Below are 16,877 nucleotides of genomic sequence, written 5' to 3'. Positions count from 1 at the left end.
TCGGCCGTCAAGGTCCAGGATCTCCGTAGACATCTCGAGGTCCTCGGTGCCGCAACCCAATGTCTCGGCCAGTTGGGGGTCGATAAAGCACCCGTCCGCCCCCGAATCCACTAGCGCCCGTATAGCTTGGGAGTTGGACGGGCCGAATAATTCGCCGTCCAACTCCAATCGCGTGACGGGCGCCGTCCTCGATGCCTCCGATGGCCGTCGCAGTCGCCGTCTGGCCGGAGACTTGCGGGTGCTGGAGGTCTTGGGCTGGGGTCCTTGGGTGCGGCGACCCTCGGGGTTGGCTCGATCGCCCCCGCTCCCCACCTGCAGCGGATCGGGGAAATCCTCCTGCCGTCGCGCCTGCTAGTCGCCGTCTGGTGTGGTCGTCCGCTGCTCGTGTCCGGGTCCGCCGGACCGCTGGGTGCCTTGCTCCCGCTGCCGCTCCCGGAGACGATGGTCGAGGGAGATGACTACATCGATCATTTCGCTGAGGGTGGTGCCCGCATCGCGGGTGGTCAGCTCGTCCTTGGGAGCGGCGCTCAGTCCGTGACGAAACACTCCTCTCAGCGCTCGATCGTTGTAGCCGCTCCGGGCAGCCTGGATGCGGAAGTCGATGGAGTACTCAGGGTAGCGAGTCGTGTCTTGACTTCCTGTAGGCGTTGAACCAGCGAGGACGCGATCACTTGCACCAGCTGGCTCGAACGCTCCGCCTGATGAGCTAAGGCAGATACGAATTTGTTTCCACCGGCGGGATCCATGGTTGATCGGTGTATTATGTCACGTCCACTCGAGGAGTGGTGACAATCCTCGAGGGACGACGGAAGGTAGTAGGATCGGATCCGAAATAGACGGTGGAGACAGTGATTCCAATAAAGAGTCTTTAGTGAGGCACATCAAACATAACAGGAGGTCAAGTACAAGGATGGAGGGCAACGGTAAACAGACCTGCATGCGGAGGGGTGACGGGGGACTTCCAGAAATACACCGACAACGCCAGTAAGTGTAAGTAAGTGTAGCTTTTATAGCCAGAAGTCATAATTAAGGAAATGGGGAACAGGTGCGTGAGCCGGGAAGGGAGGGGACCGCTCCAAGGAGCAGCGGAGGAGGAGACAGGAGGGGAGGGGCGCGCTCCTGACGTAGACGAGGATGTGACAGTTTAGGCAACATAGGATTAGTAATACTGATGAGGTGATACCTCATCAGTTGCTTGGCAACGGGGCAGTAGTTGCGACTTGAGCTTTGGAGCCAGAGTCTTGGTCTGATTCCCACTGCGGACAAAAGCACAAACGTGTTGAATGTAGGAAGGAGTGTGTAGGTGTGCTTCTCTCAACGTGACATTGAACACCAGTTCCACCTTCCAGCATAAGAGGTGCACAACTGTGTGCCCTCTCCTCCCGCATATATTTGAGTAAAAGTTGTATTTCCCTTGAGGACAGGAAAGGAAAAAAAAAAACATTTACAAAATATTCTGTCGTCAGTACAAAATTTGTGCTTACAGTGTGAACTTTTTCTAACCAATGGCATATTTGAAACACCTGCTGACTCAACCTGCAGTCCCTTTTGTACAGCTAGTGAAAGCATTGCTGACCATCATGCTGCCACCGTAAATAAAGCTGATTACATTTCAATTTCCTTTTGAGGGGTTATTAATAAATAATTAAAATGATATGTGTATGACTTACACAGATCATAATTACTCTGCTCCAGGGAAAGAGGCTTTACACAGATTACATCCATCATGTTTTGTTTTTCCCCCTTGCAAGCCACAGCATGGCAGAGGGGGACGTTGATGAAGACGTGCTTAGTGGATTATAAGATGCTGTTCCCTAGGCAAGTCATAAAGAATCAAAACAATCTTTGACCTTTCTGTCAAAGCCTCCCACAGTTTTGAAATATCTGCATTCATAAGCAACGCAATGGAAATCACATTTACTCAGCAGATATCTATACTATAACTATGTGTTCATTTACAGTAGACATGCGAATTGATGAGTTGGCTATGATACCGTTTCAACTCATACAGTTGAATCAACTCATAAATAAAGAAACTTTCATCAACAAGATTCAGTCACACAATGAAATAGATATTTTCGGGAGGTTAAATGAGCTGCTTTATTATTGTTGTTGTTTCTTTATTTTTTAGGAGTTTAAGAAGTACTGTGAACTTCTTTGACTTCATTAAATTGCTTAAGAGCAAACATCGATGAAAAGGTTTCTTCAGCCGTCATCTGTACTTCTTTGTAGGTGTCGGACCTTTCGCTTCTTATCCAAGAAACTTCGTCAGCAAACTAAAGTCTTACTGGTCGTTTAGGCCCTATATATATATATATATATATATATATATATATATATATATATATATATATATATATATATATATATATATATATATATATATATATATATCTACTGTCCAGACATGGCGGTGCCGGGCTCTGCGATGACAGGTCCCTGCTCTCAGGTTAGGGGAAGCAGAGGACTACTCCCTGCCGCTCCACTGATTGTTACTATTGTTGTGACTAACGACTGGCCTGAATGCCCCACTTCCACCGGTATCACCTCATCAGTATTCCTAATCCTATTTTGCCTAAGTAGGCTGTTGTACGAACGATCCAAATTGAACCTCACTGCACCATATCGGTTTAAAGAAGGTGTTGGGGTAATTCGCGATACAAACATCTTTAAACATCGCTTTCTAATCTTTGTTTACATTTTGTACTTCCTGCGAATTACCCCAACAGAAGGATTTAGCTGTTTTATGAAAATCGCTTCTTTTACTCCCCTTTCAAACCATCTATGTTCTTTCGCTAAGATTTTAACCTCATTGTCGTCAAATGAGTGGTTGCTAGCTTTTAGGTGCATTTGTACAGCCGATTGAGGCCCACTAGTATTATCCCTGCGATGAGCAGTTTTTTTGACGATGATACTAGTGCAGCGTGTTCTACCGGAAACAAATTCCTTGTGTGTTCTACATACTTGGCAATAAAGATGATTCTGATTCTGATTCTGATTCTGATGTTGATAGTCTTTTTTTGAGAATTTGAGTCCTTTGGCAACACAAAATTCCTACTGATTTCAAACTGATAAACACTTTAAGGCAAAAATTAGTCCATTCAAAAGATAGGCTGCCAAATGAAAAACAAAGTAATGTAGTTTATTCAATACATTGTAAGAATGAAAATTATAAAGAGCAGTACATTGGGGAGACTAAACAAATAGGAACAATCAGTGGAGCGGCAGGGAGTAGTCCTCTGCTCCCCCCAACCTGAGAGCAGGGACCTGTCATAGCAGAGTCCGGCACCGTCATGTCTGGACAGTAGGGATATATATAGGGCCTAAATTACCAGTAAGACTTTAATTTAAAACAGATTCCTATCTTACATACAGTGTACTGTCGGTGCCTTCGTCAGTGTCACGGATTTTGTTGTGACGCGCCATTTTCAGCTTGTGTTGCTATGGGGGCGTGACCTACCTGTCAGATCTGACAGGCAAGTCACGCCCCCCGCTGTCCGTTTGTCCCTCCAGGATACTGCTCCAGGTAGAAGAGAGCATGGAGGCTCCCTCATCCCTGTTGATGGTCCTTGGTCCTCGCTTCCAGATTTCAATGGCCTCCCTGATCCAGCGCTGATGTTTGTTTTCTTCGGTGCGGATGACTCTGGCTTTCTCCCAGTCCATGATATGATTTTCTCTTTTGCAGTGGTCTGTGATGGCTGATTTGTGGTGTTCCTGTTGTGGTTGTTCTTTTATTGCTCTTGTTTGTATTGTTGCTGTCTCCTTCTCACACTTGTTCTTGTGCTCTTTTTTTCTTGTATTGAATTTTCCTGTCTCCCCGATGTATGATTTATTGCATGACTTGCATGGGATTTCATATATTGAGTTGCATTTATTTTCCGGGTGTATTTTGTCCTTTGGGTGTACCAAGATCTGTCGGAGAGTTGTGTTTGGTTTGACCGGTGTGTTTATGTTGTGTTTCCTCAGTGCTCTTTGTATGCGTTCTGTGATCCCTCTCATGTATGGCAATGTTACCATTACTCTATGCTCTTGTTTGTTTGCTTTTTCTTTCTCCCCTGTCTTGTGTTGTTTTTGATCTGCTCTGCACTTTATTTATTGCCCACTGAGGATATTGGCATTTTTTGGTGCGTGTTGTATGTTTTTCCTCCTGTGTTCTGTCCTCCGGGTCCGTGATTATTGTGGTGCGTTCATGTAATGTTCTGACTGACAACTTATGTGGGGTGTTCGGATGTCCAAAGGAGATATTGGTCGGTATGTGTGGGTTTCCTGTGTACTTTTATTTTAATGTCTCCGTTGTCCGTGTAGTGTATGTTCAAGTCCAAGAAGGCGATGGATTGGTTTGTTTCCTCTTCATGGGTGAACTTGATGCTGCCTGTGGTGTCTATGGAGTTGAGGTGGTCCGTAAGCTGTTGTGTATGTCCTGTTTGGATTTTTTTCCAGAATGTCATCCACATATCGTTTCCGTAGTGTGGGTTTGTATGTTTCCGGGGCTGTTATTGCCAGAGCTTTCTGTTCCAGGTCCTCCATGAAGAAGCCACACAAGATGGCAGAGAGTGGGTCCCCATGGCGAACCCTTCTTTTTTGTCTGTATATGGTGTTCCTGAATTGGAAATATGTGGATGTGGCAATGAACTGAAGTAGCTGGGTTATGTCATGTGCTGTTAGATTTGTGCGTTTTTTTGAGTGTCCTGTCTGCTTTTAGTCTGTCCTGTACTATCTGAATGGTGGCTTTGGTTGGTGTTTTGGTGAAAAGTTGGATGATGTCATGTGATATGAACATTTCGTCTTTCTGTAATTTTATGGTAGCGAGTCCTGTAGCGAGTTGCTTTGAGTTCTCGCAGTGTTGGTCCGTGTGTCCCAGTAGCGGTTTTATTATTTCCGATAGTGCTTTGGAGAGGTTGTACGTGACTGATCCTATGCTGTCTACTATGGGGCGGAGAGTTGTGACTTGCCTGTCAGATCTGACAGGTAGGTCTCGCCCCCATAGCAACACTCTGACGAAGGCGGAAGTAGACGCCGAAACATGTCAGGTATTTGGACACTGACAGTACACTGTCTATAAGATAGGAATCTGTTTTAAATTAGATATCAAGTAGACAGGAAGAAACTTAATACAACCAGTAAGACTTTAGTTTGCTGACGAAGTTTCTTGGATAAGAAGCGAAACGTCCGACACCTTCAAATAAGTACAGATGATGGCTGAAGAAACCTTTTCATCGCTGGACCACTCCTGTACGACTGAGAGCTTACACAGACGTATTGAGAGCAAACAAATACAATATCCTTGCAAACAAAATAATTAGATGTGGAGACGCTGTGAGATTGCTTTGCTCTCTGGGACACGTTTTGAAAAGCGGTATTTTGCTTGGTATATATATTTATGTGTAAGCACAGGCTGCTTCCTGTAAAGCAGTGGTCTCAAACTTGCGGCCCACGGGCCAACTGCGGCCCGCGAAATAATATTTTGCGGCCCGCCTTGACATGAAAGATTAATGTTAATGCGGGCCGCGTGATTCATATGAATGAAACTGGTGTGTGGAGCTGAACAAACCAGGGTGGGGTAAAAGGCTCTGACCGGTGGCACATCGGTCAGGCTGTCCAGTGCTTCGCTCATGTTATGTCGGAGAAACGAGAGGAGACGACTTGTCTGTGCAAGGTATTTATTTCAACTAACATCATCTTAACTTGTTGCCATCAACAACCCTGTTTTACGACACTGCCGCGACGTCATGTGGCAGTGTGACATATACTACATTTACCCCCTTCCCTGAAGGAACCAGAAAAACTCTTCTAACTAGGGAAACCGGGTAGACTGCCGGTTTCCCCGCTTAGCCTTGTGGGTTATTCTGCCACGCAATAGGCTAAGCACTGGCTGGGGTCAGAACATTAGAAGTCTGTGATGTAGTCATTTAAATATCGCGGGCGAAGGCGGACGCGAGCTGGCGAGGCTCTGGTCCCACCGGCAGGGCTGGTTCACCATGCTCTTCAAGGTGTTCCACTGGTGTGACAGGAAGGTCATCGTCGTTGTTTGAGAGGTCCGGATCTGCGTCAGGGGTCGGTGATGCCACTCTCCTTAGGCGGCTGGCATGCCAACGCGACCCGGACAATCACGCTCTGAGGTGGGGCGAAATGTCGGGCCAATAAAATGACACATTCCCCGTATGTCTGCGCGGGTCAAAGAGAGCGAAAAATGCGCTGCCCCTCACTAACTAAGCTGTGTATTAGCATAGCCGTTCGCCGTGCGTCGCTTGCCTCGTTTAGTCCGGTCGCCGTCAGATACGTCGTAAACGAGTCATACCAACGGGACCACGGGACTGGTGGCTCACCGGGGAGCGCGAGAAACGAGGGGAGGGGTGCTGCGTGGAATCCCATCCTCGTCGCCAATGTTATGTCGGAGGAACGAGAGGAGTCGACTTGTCTGTGCAAGGTATTTATTTCAACTAACATCATCTTGCCATCAACAACCCTGTTTTACGACACTGCCGCAACGTCATGTGGCAGTGTGGCATATACTACAGCTCACTCATTCATTCATTCCACCAGTCAGCTGGGTGGAGGAGAAGCCGCGAAGCCCACGACTCAACTTAGCTCCTATAGTCCTCCACTGCTCTCAGCTCAGAAATGAAGAAGGCGCTGTGATTTATGATCCGGCCTGTGCCATGTCAGTAGCCCTGTCTATCCTGGCCGATCGCGCTCAGAGAGCTGCTGTGTGTTTGTTCTTACTTATTATAGGCACGTCACGAGTGAAACTGAAACTTAACAGTAAGTGCGTTTACCCGGTACTTGAGAAATTCGGATAACTCTCGTTATCCGATACGATTAGAGAAAAATAACTGCCTTAGCTATCCAGATCTTTCTGCCATGTATACACCTTTTTAATTATCTGATGTTTAATAACATCATAGATTGAAAGTGCGCATGCGCCACTGCCCCGCCAACTGAAAGTTTAAGTTTAACTCGAGACTCACACAGAGTGGAATTACATACACTGTAAAACCCAACAAGTTGAAAGTACTCAAAATTTATATGGCAACTGATTACGTCAAAATTTTTGAGTACAGTTAACTCAAAATGTTTGAGTAGAGTTAACTCAAAATGTTTGAGTACAGTTAACTCAAAATGTTCAAGTAGTTTACTCAAAATGTTTGAGTAGTGTAAATAAATTTTATGAGTTTGTCTGAACTTAAAAGTTATGAGTTTGATTGAGCTTAAATGTTATGAGTTTGCCTGAACCTAAAAGAAGTACTTTCAGTTTACTCTGATGTTTTCTTAATTTTTAAATTAAAATTAGGTTTCATATTTAAGCTTAACCAACTCAAATTTATAATGTTCCATGAAAACATATATTCATGTATACTGTACTTACATTTGCCTTCTATGTCTAAAAACAAAAACACACCTCATGTCTGTTTTAGTTCACATTTTTTATTAAGGTTTAAAACAACCTTTGATAAAACAAATGATAACAGTACCAAAATGCACAGCATGTCCACGTACCAAAACAACAAATAAACCCCTGAGCAGAAGATGTGAAATAAACACAACAAAACAGAAAAAAAAAACAAATTATACTCTGCTGTTCTGTTAAAAAAATAAATTATTTGAAAAGCATATACTTGAATAAATACAACCGAATACATTTCAATGTATTCGTTGTAAGGTGCAAATCAAGGTAAAACTTACTAAAAACAAACACAGTATTCCTGAAACGAAAAAAGACATTCTGGTGGAATCCAAGTTTACATATCAAAGTATTAATATAAAATCAGTCACAAACAGGTATACAAAGCAGAGTAAAACTAAAGTTACTTATCGAGTGTTGCTTTGTTCCGTAATATTGGAGGCACTGGTGCCTTCAATATTGCGCAACACACACATTGGGCGCACCGGATGAAAGGACGCAAGTTTTATATACCGGTACATATCCTCTACTGCCATACGGGCGTCCGCCTTACCACAACATACAGGCGTATTTAAAAAACAGATCGGGAGCAAAACTGAGTTTGGTAGTGCTTTATTTATTAATGACAAAGTAAGAACATTTTGTAATCATCGCTCAATAGGCGTCGGCATGGTAAAAACAAGCACATTACCGGTAACAGAATCGAACAGTTGCGCTAAATCCAACGTGGCAGGTTCGCTTTCCTCACTGTCAGTTACTTTCTTTGCCGTGCGGCTCCTCGGAAATAATGCCGGCTTTTCCGAAATTTTAATTTTATTTTATTACTGGTTAATTTATTTTTTATTCATTTTTCCATTTATTCATTTAATTCATTTTGTGTGTGTTAAAAATAAAGATTTTAAGAACATTGGAATGTTTTATCTGTGCTTTTCTTGTGGAAATCCTGATGCGGCCCAGCCTCACCCGGACTCTGCCTTCAGCGGCCCCCGGGTAAATTGAGTTTGAGACCCCTGCTGTAAAGGCAGTGAAACCTCAGTATGCTAGTTGTAATAGGGCAGGTGTTGAATGCATCCCCCTTCACCTCCATTACAGTATACAGTTGACATTTTTATTTTGCTATGCGTAGAATATCTTGTTTTCTATCCTTAACCCCCCCCCCCCACACATCATCCCCTTTCAAATTGCTGCTGTGGACCGCAAATTTCCCCATTGTGGGACAAATAAAGGTTTTCTGATTCTTATTACTGCACATTCAAAGGTCACTTTGAGCAAATCTGCAAAACCGGGACCTAACATTGCACTCATTAGTGCGCCCTTTCATTTCAAGCTATTTCAGTATTTGAACCTGAACCTTCCTCTTCCAGTAGTATTTTGCATGCTGACTTAAAAGCACTCTGAAGAAACCACAAGCACTTAGTCACTTGGATCCACTTACCTAACACACACCTTGCTTTGTAAATGGACATGGAACAATATTATTTACAGTTTAGTAAATAATATACCTATAATGTAGGGCAGTGGAAACCTCAAGGGGAAATGTTGATTGTGATGATTCATAGCATATCCAGTGTATATTTCCTCCCACCATTTTTTTTAACACAGTTAAAGCAACGATGAGAAGGTTTCTTCAGCCGTCATCTGTACAAAAGTGAAGGTTTCGGACGTTTCGCCTCCTATCCAAGAGGCTTCGTCAGCGAACTAAAGTCTGACTGGTCGTATCGGCCCCATTTATATATCCCTAATGTCCAGACCTGGTGGCGCCGGACACAGCTATGATAGGTCCCTACTCTCAGGTTGGGGGGGGCGCGGGACCCCCCCCTGTGGCCCCACTGATTGTTCCTACATTCCTGACTAACGATTGGCCTATTACACCCACTCCCCCCGGTATCACCTCATCAGCATAACGACCCTCATCAGCATTGCGAAAGTTGCCTAACCTGTTTTGCCTGAGCAGGCTATTGTATGAACGATCCAAATTGAACCTCACACCACCAGACCGGTTTAATGAAGGATTTTGTTGTTTTATAAGAATCGCCTCTTTTACCCCCCTTTCAAACCATCTATGTTCTTTCGCTAAGATTTTAACCTCATTGTCGTCAAATGAGTGGTTGCTAGCTTTTAGGTGCAAATGTACTGCCGATTGAGGCCCACTAGTATTATCCCTGCGATGTTGATAAAGTCTTTTTTTGAGAATTTGTTGAGTCTCCCCAATGTACTGCTCTTTACAATTTTCATTCTTACAATGTATGGAATAAACTACATTACTTTGTTTTTCATTTGGTAGCCTATCTTTTGGATGCACTAATTTTTGCCTTAACGTGTTTATCGGTTTGAAATAAGTAGGAATTTTATGTTGCCAAAGGACTCTTTGTAATTTTTCAGAAACTCCTGCAATGTACGGTACTGCTACTCCTCTCCTTTTAGAATCTTGAGAATTATTGGTTTCGTTCGCTATTCTTTCTTTCTGACATTTGTTGAATGACCACTGAGGGTACCCACAGTTAGTGAGTGCTCTCCTGATATGTTTTGACTCCTTTTCTCTACCTTCAGTGCTAGTTGGTATTAGTTATGCTGATGAGGTGATACCGGGGGGAGTGGGTGTAATAGGCCAATCGTTAGTCAGGAATGTAGGAACAATCAGTGGGGCCACAGGGGGGGGTCCCGCGCCCCCCCCAACCTGAGAGTAGGGACCTATCATAGCTGTGTCCGGCGCCACCAGGTCTGGACATTAGGGATATATAAATGGGGCTGATACGACCAGTCAGACTTTAGTTCGCTGACGAAGCCTCTTGGATAGGAGGCGAAACGTCCGAAACCTTCACTTTTGTACAGATGACGGCTGAAGAAACCTTCTCATCGATGGACCACTCCTGTACGACTGAGAGCTTACACAGACAGTTAAAGCAAAGCATGCATTAAAAAGTTTCCACAAGCAGTGAGAGTGCTTCAGTGCCAAGGGAGGACAATCGGATGACTAAAAGCACTTTCATGACATGGCTGGACTCGTGTTTCGTAATGATGCACGCACGATTAATTAGGTTCTGCGTCCGGGTCATATATATATATATATATATATATATATATATATATATATATATATATATATATATATATATACAGTAAAGTCTCGTTATATCGATATTCAAGGGAGTCCGAAAAAATATCGATATAACCGGGACTATCGATATATCCGACCCTGTTTGCATGTAATTTTTTTCTCCGTGCGTGCATAGAAATAGTATCGATATAACCGGGACTATCGATATATCCGATATCGATATAACGAGACTTTATATATATCGATGAGAAGGTTTCTTCAGCCGTCATCTGTACAAATTTGAAGGTTTCGGACGTTTCGCCTCCTATCCAAGAGGCTTCGTCAGCGAACTAAAGTCTGCGTATGCTGAGGTGTATATATATATATAGTCTAGTTTCTACAAAGAGTCCTTTGGCAACATAAAATTCCTACTTATTTCAAACCGATAAACACGTTAAGGCAAAAATTAGTGCATCCTAAAGATAGGCTACCAAATGAAAAACAAAGTAATGTATATATATATATATATATATATAGGCGGCTCGGAAAGATGTGAGTCAATTGACGGAGACCCAGAGAGGTGTGAATAAAAGGCCAATACACAAGAGGTACATGCAGATAACCATACCTGAAGCACTCGAAACTGCCAAACAAAGGCTCCAGGCCTTGTCCAGTCGCCTAAAGAGGTACACGAATGAGAATGAGGCCAGAAGAATAAACAGGCTGTTCGCAACACAACCTGCGAAAGTGTACGCTCAGTGGCAGGGTTCTAACAGCAGAGCAGACCCTCCAAGGATGGAAACTGAAAGATACTGGAAAGGCATATGGGAGAAGGAGGTCGCACATAACAGCAGTGCACAATGGCTGGTGAATCTGAAAGAGGAGCACAGCAACCTCCCTAAACAGAACCCAGTTACCATCACAGCGGCAGACATACAAGAAAAAGTCTCAGGTATGAAAAACTGGACGGCACCAGGCCCGGATATGGTCCACACCTACTGGCTAAAGAAACTCACAGCACTCCACGAGCGCCTAGTAGCACAAATGAACCAGTTGCTGATGGATGGGACTCACCTAGGATGGCTAACCGAAGGGCGAACAATCCTGATCATGAAGGATTCCACAAAGGGTGCAGTTCCTTCCAACTATCGGCCAATAACCTGTCTCTCCACAACATGGACGCTTATGTCAGGCATCATTGCAGCTCAGATAAGTGGACACATGGATCAATATATGAGCAAAGCACAGAAAGGCATTGGTAGAGATACGAGAGGTGCCAAACATCAGCTGCTGGTTGACCGAAAACAGTCGCACAAGACTGCAGGTCCCGACATACCAACCTGTGCACAACCTGGATTGATTACAAGAAAGCATATGACTCCATGCCACACACATGGACCACTGAATGCTTGGAGTTGTTTAAGGTCAACAGGACACTGAGAGCCTTTGTTGCAAACTCAATGATGATGTGGAAAACCACACTTGAAGCCAATGGCAAGCCACTAACGCAAGTGTACATCAAATGTGGCATATACCAAGGTGATGCACTCTCACCACTGCTGTTCTGCATAGGACTGAACCCCCTCAGCCAAATAATCGCCAAGACAGACTATGGATACCGCCTCAGAAATGGAGCTACAATCAGTCACCTCCTATATATGGATGACATAAAGCTGTATGCTAAGAGCGGAAGGGACATAGACTCCCTGATCCACACAACCAGGATCTACAGCAGCGACATCGGGATGTCATTCCGGCTGGAGAAATGTAGTCGGATGGTGACTAAGGGGGGCAAGGTAGTCCACACTGAAGGGGTCTCACTCCCTGAAGGAATAATAGCAGACATTGAAAACAGCTACGAGTACCTCGGTATACCACAGGCCAATGGCAACCTCGAACTAGCAACAAGGAAAGCGGCGATGACCAAATACCTCCAGCGGGTGAGGCAAGTCCTAAGAAGCCAGCTCAATGGCAAAAACAAGACCCGGGCAATAAACAGCTATGCCCTGCCAGTGATCAGATACCCTGCAGGAATAATAAGGTGGCCAAAGTAAGAGATTCAGACCACGGATGTTAAGACCCGAAAACTCCTCACCATGCATGGAGGGTTCTATCACAAATCCAGCACCCTGAGACTGTACACACGCCGTAAGGAAGGAGGCCGGGGACAAGTGAGTGTGAGTGTGAGAGCCACTATCCAGGATGAAACATCCAAGCTCAATGACTACATCCAACGGATGATGTACTCAAAGAATGTCTCAGACAATGGGGAGCAGAGGATGAGGTGCTGGAAGAGGGACAATCATGGGAGGAAAAGCCCCTACACGGCATGTACCACCGAACCATAACTGAAGTGGCTGATCTCAAGAAGTTCGATCAGTGGCTAGAGAGGGCTAGCCGAAAGGACAGCACAGAGGCACTCATCCTGGCTGCTCAAGAGCAGGCCCTGAACACCAGAGCCATAGAGGCAGGGATATACCACACCAGGCAAGACCCAAGGTGAAGGTTGTGAAAAGAGGCGACTGAGACAATCCAACACATAACTGCAGGGTGTAAGATGCTGGCAGGGAAAGCTTACATGGAAGCCTACATGGAGCGCTATAACCAGGTGGCTGGCATAGTCTACCGAAACATTTGTGCGGAGTATGGTCTGGAAACCCCAAGGTGAAAATGGGAAAATCCTCCTCAGGTAGTAGAGCAGAGCCATTTTCATTTTCAGACGCTAGCTCGTGTGTAGCAGACGAGATTGAAGTGTTTGTGTTAAAAGGTAAAAATGGGAAGCAGAAGAAGATTGATGACTTTTTTAAATTGTATACATAATACAGTAAGATGTAAGCGTTGCAGTTTCCCTGTTGTGTTATGTACATGCCCACTGTACTGTATATGAATGCAATTGTTTTTTGCAACAATGTTTCTTGTTTTGTCTGCTGAAGCGCGATGATTTTGAAAGTTATTAACATTCCATACTGTGTATTAAAGGACAGCCGATGTCATTTTTTATTCAAATGCAAATAAAAATGACTTCACGCCAAGACGTCTTGCATTGCTTGTGAATCCAAACAATGGCTTCAGATTCGGATAATATGCTTTCTTGTTACACATCCAGTTATGAATATGTTTCAAATACACTGTAGTTCTGAAGATTAAAGCATACATGTTTACAATCATTAAAGAATTATATGTGCCATTTTGAGGCAACTTTGGGGGAACATCTCCCAAAAAAAAGGGAGCTAATGGCCAGCTCCGTTTCTTATATGGCGCTTGGCTGCCCTCTTTCGGCGGCTTTTGTTTAATGCAGTTCGGCGCAGGATCGGATATATCGATAGTCCCGGTTATATCGATATTTTTTCGGACTCCCTTGAGTATCGATATAACGAGACTTTACTGTATTTGTGTTTGAAGTCTGAAATGTTGCAAGATTCAAGGCGGCCAAATACGTTCGCATATATATATATATATATATATATATATATATATATATATATATATATATATATATATAATGTGATATCATGAGAGGCTGGCTGTCAGCGGGACAGGACAAGAAGTGCAATGGACGACAGGTTTGGATACAAACAAAGGTTTTAATCAAAGGTTTCAGGGGGGATTCACAAGCAACAAAGGTTTGAATAGTGTCTCTTCCAATACTTAAATCAAAATAAAGTCTCTTCTGAGGTAAAACTGAAGACGGAGTTCTTTTCCAAGAGTCTCTAGGCTTCACCCCTCTTGACGTCCTCCTCATGTAGCCTAGCCACCTTAGCTAGGTTCAAATCCAGTGTCCAGTCGTGTGGTCCCAACTGGCAATGAGTTCCACGCAGCAATCAACTTCTTCACAGAGCACAGCAATCGAGCTTGTCTTTCCCCAAGCTCCACACTCAGAGGCTCTCTGCCTTAAGAGCCTTGCCTGCCAATCCCGCCCTGATCAGCTGCAGGTGTGTGGTTTTAATTGCTGCCTTTCACCAGATGGGGCCAGACTCTCTCTGGGTGGAGCCATCTTAGGGGGATGTATTTGCCCTCCAGGACACAGCCTCTCGTGACATCACAATATATATATATATATATATATATATATATATATATATATATATAGAGAGAGAGAGAGAGAGAGAGAGACCTTGGCTTACGAACTTAATTGGTTCCCAGACAGAGTGTGTAAGGCGAAAAGTGTGTATTCCCAAAAATTAATTAACTATTAAAATCAGAATAATCCGTTCCCAGGTCCCCATAAAACACAATTTTCTACTTTCTAATTTTCTCAGCCTTAAAACTACAGAAAATATACCTTACTTTATGTATAATAAATGTTCTATGGTATTATAATTAAAGAAATAAACTGTACTTTATAATAAAGTCGTTTATTTACCTTCGTGATGGTCATTGATGGCTTGAAAAAAAGACACATTGCAGCGTTGTGTCAATGTATTTTGCTGTACTTGTTTAGTCTGAAAACCTCGTGTTGCACCAAAAAGCCGCCAGAAGAGGGCGACCAAGCTCCATGGAAGGCATTTATCAGCTTGTGGAAAAGGAGGCGACTAATTCCCTACACGGCTTTGTCGCTATTATCTGCCTCCCTTGGGTGCGACATTTCCCATCCCTGATTCCTCAAAATGACACGTAATAAATGCTTCAATCGATTGCAAACATGTATGCTTTCTTCTTCAGAACTATTTGAATCATATTCATAACTGGATGTGTCACAAGAAAGCATATTCTCCGAATCTGAATCCATTGTTTTTATTCTCCAGCAATGCAAGACGTCTTGGCGTGACGTCACGAACTGACTTTCTGAAAATGCCCAATTCGCAACTCAATTTTTTGCAGATTTTGGACACTTTAAGTCATTTTTATTGTTTTTTGCATTTGAATAAAAATGTCATACTGTGTGTTTTGGGTATTTTAGATGCTATAAAACGTTTTTCTGATGTCAGTTAGGAAACAAAAAAGTGACATCGGTTGTCCTTTAAGGTAACAGTAATGATGATGCAGGGTGTTTTTGCTAAGGAAGTGATCTTTAAATTTAAGTTGGGACTTTAGATGATATACTGAGGACATGAGAGAATTTTCTCTGTTGTAAGTAGAGGGCGAATTTCATTTAATAAACCTCTATGTAGTATCGTAATAATAGAAAAGTGGTGATGAAAATGGGAAAGATGAATGTGTGTGCGTGTGCATGTGTGTGTGTGTGTGTGTGTGTGTGTGTGTGTGTGTGTGTCAGGGATGACAGTTACACTAGGATGTCTTAATACCTTGACATAAACATACACACAGATTAATGAAGCCTTGGGAGATTGCATGGAAAGGGATAAGATTGTTTATCGATCCATATCAAAATTGTCATGCTAATCCCTGCCAGGAGACAGTGTGTCTTGTATCAGAGTTAATAATCTGATTTCTAGGCTGTCCAAGACAATTCTAGCAAACGTGAGGCCCTAATAACAGCGCCGTCTTCCCATTTGAAAACGGCTGCCTTGGTCTAGGAGCACTCCCCCTACTCCCTGACGTCCCACCATTCTACCCGCCTGGCCTTCTGGCCCCTGCCACCAACTCGGACAGTGATGGAGCATATGATAGAAACATGTTGACAAATTAAATTTTTTAAATTTCAGAGTATATTTGCAGCTGTGAGATTGGTTGGCAATGGCGGCTATTTGGGAGGTGCTGATAGAAGCAATGCTGACCATCAGTGCGGCATTTCCACCATTTGCGATTTCTCCAGTGCAGATGTTGGTAGCAGACTGCAAAATTACTAAGCCATCGGAGTACGCAGGGCATTAACGTAAATTTGTTTCATGAGAGAGTTTTTTTCTGACCACGAATATAAAGGAAAATTGTAGTTCATTCAATTATAAAACTATTTCACTGAGATTTCGGAACTCATTCTCTGTAAATCCATTGATTTTGTAATTTTATCCTCACGAGGGTCGCTTGAATGGTGAACCTCAACTGACTTCCTGAAGTAGGCGGGGTAAGACCTGAACGACTAACCAACCATTCACGCTGGCACTCACACCTACAGACAATTTACAGTGATCCATAAACCTTTCACACATGTTTGTGGAATGTGGACAGAAACCAGCATCCACGAAAAAAAATCCACTCGGGCACGAGGAGAACACAGAGCAAGAATCAAACCCACGTGAATCAAAGCCGACGTGCTAACTAGTCGATCACCATGCTACCCCTAACATAATCAATAAATTGTTTTCTACAAAGATTGATTCAGAGAGTTTGATGAACACTGCTGTCATAATTTTGAATCTAAGTGGTGGTGGTCTGACATGTAATGTACCCTCACACCAGGCTTATCAGATTCATGTAATAGAAAATGGCTAGCTCGGAGCAGCAAGGTGCATGTTTTTTTCCCTCCAGCATGTGTGGAAATGGTGTTGAAGTAAACTTTGGGGAAAAAAAACAATTGCTTGTTATATAATTTTGTAT

At 43.5% G+C, this 16,877-nt stretch overlaps 1 pseudogene; it reads right to left on the bottom strand.

Moving 5' to 3' along the window:
- Nucleotides 1-351: 351 nt before the first annotated feature.
- LOC148896224 (uncharacterized) overlaps nt 352-16,877 on the bottom strand; it is a 32,305-nt pseudogene continuing 15,779 nt past the window's right edge.

The sequence above is a fragment of the Hippocampus bargibanti genome, linkage group LG06, assembly GCF_051943395.1.
Source record: "Hippocampus bargibanti isolate YZ-2025 linkage group LG06, ASM5194339v1, whole genome shotgun sequence".
Lineage (NCBI taxonomy): Eukaryota > Metazoa > Chordata > Actinopteri > Syngnathiformes > Syngnathidae > Hippocampus > Hippocampus bargibanti.
Note: the sequence above shows the minus strand (reverse complement) of the source record. Positions and strands in the feature narration are given on the sequence as shown.